Source organism: Limulus polyphemus, unplaced genomic scaffold, assembly GCF_000517525.1.
Source record: "Limulus polyphemus unplaced genomic scaffold, Limulus_polyphemus-2.1.2 Scaffold4809, whole genome shotgun sequence".
Taxonomy (NCBI): domain Eukaryota; kingdom Metazoa; phylum Arthropoda; class Merostomata; order Xiphosura; family Limulidae; genus Limulus; species Limulus polyphemus.
This window is the reverse complement of record NW_013670419.1, coordinates 1-5,635: the sequence shown is the minus strand read 5'-3', so window position 1 is coordinate 5,635 and position 5,635 is coordinate 1. Positions and strand designations below refer to the sequence as shown.

At 31.9% G+C, this 5,635-nt stretch overlaps 1 protein-coding gene across 4 annotated transcripts in view; it reads right to left on the bottom strand.

Moving 5' to 3' along the window:
* The window catches only part of LOC106471718, a 59,698-nt gene extending 56,239 nt beyond the window's left edge, over window positions 1-3,459 (bottom strand). For all 4 annotated transcript variants that reach the window (XR_002613310.1, XR_002613308.1, XR_002613309.1 and 1 more), the window contains exon 1: window positions 3,310-3,459. The gene's annotated coding sequence lies outside the window, so the exon portion shown is untranslated. The remainder of the gene's footprint in view (window positions 1-3,309) is intronic.
* Between the last annotated feature and the right edge of the window lie 2,176 nt (window positions 3,460-5,635).

Genomic DNA, 5,635 nt, shown 5'->3' with positions numbered 1-5,635 from the left:
CAAATAGTAACTATGGAGATGAGGTAATAAAATAAAAATCAAGTTGAAAAAACAAAAAAATTTGGTAAACGAAAACCTCTCGTCGAGCATTGGCTATTATATTATTTCCCTGTCAATGTTCCCATCTTCATTAAAAGGCGTAAGATGACGAAAACAAGATCTTAAAGAATGTATCTATATACTACTAACACTCCAAGATTGTTTGTTTGCTTATTTTCTCAGTCAAAAAATCATTCACACTACCGTTCGCATTCTTTACGAAACTTCTTACTTCACTTTTTTGAAAAATGAAATGGTCTTTCCTTTTACTCCCAATCAACAATCAAATATCTTTTCTTGAATTATGAATAACACGAATGGAATAGAAATATTAATTAAATTATCTCAAAATAAACCTTCATTTTAGTGCAATATTGAAATTAGCTTGAATTCTTCATAACCTCTGAATAGTGAGTGACCCAACAGGTCACGGGTGGTCTAGTTGTTTATTAAAACTACCACGGTCTAGCTATTTCAGGAGATTACTGACAGTGACATGAACATTGACATTCATGAAAATCAAACAACATGCAGTTATAACTTATGCAAACAGTAACCATGACAATAAACATAATTTAACAAAAGCTGGTGCACATTCTTCAGCTAGATATGTTAAGCTAATGAAACCCTTGATCATCTGTCAGTTATTCTTCATTTGGGAAGTTATATTCACTCTAAAGTCATAAGAAATCAGAAAAGATAATTTACTCATCTTACAAAGGAAAGTATCCATCTCTAATACCATGAAGAAGCTATAACTTGTGCCAACAACCAGATTCTGAAACATTTTGCTTAGACTACACTCACAGTACAACTGTTTTTGTGGCAAGTTTTGTATTTCATGTTGAGTTAAGCCAAAAATGTAACTAAAAAGTAGGAAAAATAGGAATTTTGCCTAAAAATAAAAGAAATGTAGGGAGCCTGTAAATAATAAACCAACTGCATGACATTTAGCACAAGCCTACTAGGTAGTACTTAATTTCTGTTTTCATATTTAATTCAGTATTTGTATCATATTTTAGTCTGTGAACTTTCCAAAATTTTGTTGTAAGACACTTATGATAAAACATTTAAATTATTTCCTTTCATTTTAGTTTCAATTTCTTTACTATTGATGATAAAGTTCCATTTTATATACACCATGTCAGTTTTAACTAAATTCCTATTTATTAGCATAGTTCTTTTGATACTTTATTTTGCCTACTGCAGTAGTTACCACTTCTAGATATAAATCATAAAAAACACAGCAAAAACTGATAAAAGATTCATCAGTGAACTAGGACCTAAACATTACCTTTGCCAGGCTAGGTACTGTGATTTTTTTCAAACAATATTCCAAGACAAGATATATCTAATAATTATAGGGTTATTCCATGCCAAATCACCCAAAATCTTCCCAGGTGACCACCTCTGATTTCTATAAAATTTGCTCATTGTACATCTATGTAAATGATGTGCAAAATTTCAGTAAGAAATTCTAATTACTTATGAAATTACAGTCAACTGAAGTTGAAGGGGGTAGCACAGTTTTAGCCGTGACATAGCAGCTCATAGAACGGCTTCAAGTTTTTGTTCTTTTCTTCAAGTACAAACTTTTAGCTCATAGGTTCATCATCTCTTGACCGATTTGAGATCTTACAGTTTTGGATGAAGGAAGTCAAACCCTTTCAATTGATGTACTTGACCACACTCAAGGTCTCATAGATTAATTTACTCTAATCCTTCCTAAAAGAATTTCAATTTGAAGGTAGGCTGTTAGAGATCTTCTATGAGAAATAAAATAAAATTGGGTATATATACAGCCCACGCTTGGTATTGCTGGCCACAAAAATATAGATAATAAAAAGGTAAGAAAAAGATCTCATAGATTAATTTACTGCAAGCCTATCTGTAAGAATTTCAAATGGCATGGCTAGTGAGGATTCCCTTTTCTTTCAATTGTGACCACTAACTTATGACAGAGGGTTTTCAAATGGTAGCTTTTTCATTTTTAAAAGATATCAGGCTGAAATTTGCTGTACTACATGTTTGGGACATGGGGAATCAGAATTTGAGCTCAGTTTGTCAATATATTTTATCTGTTTTAGAGATATAGACCCCTTAATTTGGACTTTGGTTCCTTACAGAATAATATTTTTCAGATTTATAGGTAGCACTACCACCTGGTTATTCATCACAGACACCAAATATGGTTTTATTTGACAACCATACATATAAGTGATTGTACAGATTAAAGTTAATCTGAATCAAGTCAATTGTTAAGCTCTGAAGTCCAAATACGAGACAAAATACAAAAACCGTGTTCTTGTTCCAGAGGTGGTTTGGCCATGTGAGCAATAACCTAGCATAACAGGTTTTTAATATAATTCAACTACATATTTTGGCTCTATTTGTACAAGATTTCAACCATGTATCTTAATGCTTTCACTCTTAAATGATTTCAATTGAAAGTATATTTTTGGAAATAAGTATAGATTTTATTTTTATTTAAGGATGAACTTATTGAAGTTTTAAGCATTACTTGATTTCTCTGGTATATTATTTTAAGACAACAGAATGAGGCAACACAAATTTAAGATTTGGAAAAACAGCATAGGCTCCAATCAACAATTTCATTTTTATAACATTAACGAAATGATTTGCTTATGGAATAAGCAGTAGTGGAGATTGCACAATTTTAAAAGGGTATTTAATAATTTTCAGAAAAAATAATAAGTAAGTTTAAGTTTTTCTCAAGCATTTGTGAGCAGGAACGGCTTTGAAGGATCAAATAGTCCCTTGTTGTCCATATGTTAACATCTCTTTAACAATAACAGCTTAAGTTAACACATTCCACCTTCTACTGTGTATTTTTTCTTTATTAACAATATATAAGAAAGAAAAAATATTTTTCTATATTTTTAAAACATTAAAATAATTAATTTTCATAATTATCAAACTGAGAAACAACGAAAACAATTACCAAAGCAGCTGATTATCACATTCACAGAGTAAGCTTTATATGTAATATTAGAATAATAACTCCACAACTGTCAGAACCTACACTAACTACTAGAACTAGCACTGTAGCAGTAGCACAGTACACTATCTGAACTTGTTACTGTACAGTATAACAGAGAAGTGCTGACTCGTAATCGTTCACGATGACCGAAGGTCCCTAAGCCTAGTTGAACCAAGCTTACAACCACTCAGATTTTGAATTAAGCGCGATATTCAAATATTGTTACTAATGGAATAAAAAAAAAGTTCTACAAATATCTTGAACCATACCAGTTTAAAGGAACGTTTAATCCACAATTAATTGACAAATATGTTGATCCTTGATGTTTCTTTTTCCCTTCCGGTGGATAATCAGCTACGTAGTGTAAAAGCACTACACCAAGATGGCGCCGAACGATCACGTGACTAGTACTCTACTTTACACCAATTTTTTTTTGAACGTATGTCAACCTATCAGCACATTGAATTCAGTCACGTGAATAGTCACAATCAAGAACCAACCAAAACGCGTACGGACAACTTCTTTCTATCCCCTAACGATCCCCTTCCCCACAGTGACCCCATGACAACTGGTTACTATGGGAACAGGGATGCTAATATTATTCATGAAATGGTCCCTAACAGTGTTTTCCAGATAATACAATGTTGGTCCCTTTTGAAGAGCTACTTATAATATGTTTATTACATCCAGCAACTTATAAATATATTCAAGTTCAATCAGTGGTTTTTACAATTCCCCGTTTCCTTTGAGTCTTAACATTGCCCAAACAAATATTTATCATAGTACATAAACTTCTAGTTGACATTCATGTTATTATTTGTAATTATAGTTTTGTGTTTACTGTGGGAATATGCTGAAGATGGAATGTATATATTCCGAAACGTTCATTAAATATACTGTTATTCGTCATTTCTGTGGTTATATTGTTTAGCACTTCTCAACTGGGTGAATGGTTCACCCAGGGGCTAATGAGATCATAATCAGGGCAAGTGAGAATGAAAGGTTGAATAGGAAAGTAAATTAGTATTATCAATTATACAACAAATTCAAGAGCAAAAAAGCAATTAGTTATTATTATTTATTCTAGTTGTAGTTTGATAAATACGTTTATTTTTATGTTGTAATCATTCTAGTTGTACTTTGATGTATATTTAAGACATAATAAAGAAATTTGCATTTTAATTTAGTGCTTTTGTATTTTTTCAAATTGGGGTGAGTTTGTTATTGTGAAAATGTATAGGGGTGAATGATATTGGAAAAGGTTGACAAGCACCGACTATGATCCATTATTAACTTACGAACATGACAGAATATATTTCTACAAAGATCTTTGTGCATTTCATTTGACGATTTCAAAGTAAACACATTTGACTGTTATCAAACTCTAGCTTTACTGTGAAATTAAGAAATAAAAATCGTATTGTTTTGTTCAATAAAATGATCCTTCAAAGAAATTACACTTACATCAGGAAAATATCTCTATTTTATACAATGATATCTACCGCTTTCTACCTAATTAGATTGTATTGTTGTGTTATAAATCTTTTAAAGGATAATTATTAAAACTGAAAATATTTTTGAAATCTTAAAATCATGTAATTCGGGTATACAAATATTCCGTTTTTGATATTCTTATTTTATTTTAAGTGAACATAAACAGTTACAGTGTTCAGTAACAAGTAACGTCATAAACCTTGTATAGCAAAATATTCCATAACGTTAAAAATGTCATAGTACTTTGTCATGAAAAGAGTAACGTAAAGGTTTGAATCAATTTATTATTTATAGCTTATTTGATGTATTTCGACGTCACAGAAAAACAACAACAATGAAGTAGTAATATGAGCAAGATGATCAACCTCTAAGAACCCCCGGGTTGGTTCAGCGGAAGAACAGGGGACTTATAACATTTAAAATCGGGTTTCGATATCCGCCGTCTTCATAACACAGATACCGTACTGTGCAGCCAAAGCTACAACTATATGTGCACTGTTCACGACGCACAAAGCTACACAATTCGCTATCTGTGCTCTGTTCAATGCACGCAAAAATACACAATGGGCCATCCGTGCTTTGCTCACCGCAGATACAGAAGTCGGATTTTTGGCGTTATAAGCCCCCCCCCCCCGACTGACCGCTGAGCCATCGGGCGAGGGGAGAGGGGTATACTTTAAGGTAAGTTGCTGTAGATTATTTGAATATTTAAAAATTATTCTGAGAACTGATAAAACTTTAAATATATTGCTAAAATGTGTAGCAGAGTAAAAAAAATTATTTGAAATTAAAAAGACTTGAATTTAATAGTTTTGTTTACCAGTGTAAGCTTGGGAGCTTATAACGCTAAAATATGGGGTTCGATTCCTCGCGGTAAACACATCGAAGGTTGCCCATTTTGTAGATATGCGCTAGAAAAACATAAACAAATATGCTAGCAAGTAAAAATTCTTTAATTATGAGTATGATGTCACAACAAAACTTTCTACTTCTGTATAAGGCTTATATTTTAATTATAAGTTGTGTTTTCTGCATATTTTTTCGTCCTATTTATTAGTTAATACTTCTGTCTTACGTGTTTTTCGATAAACTCTGTCTTTT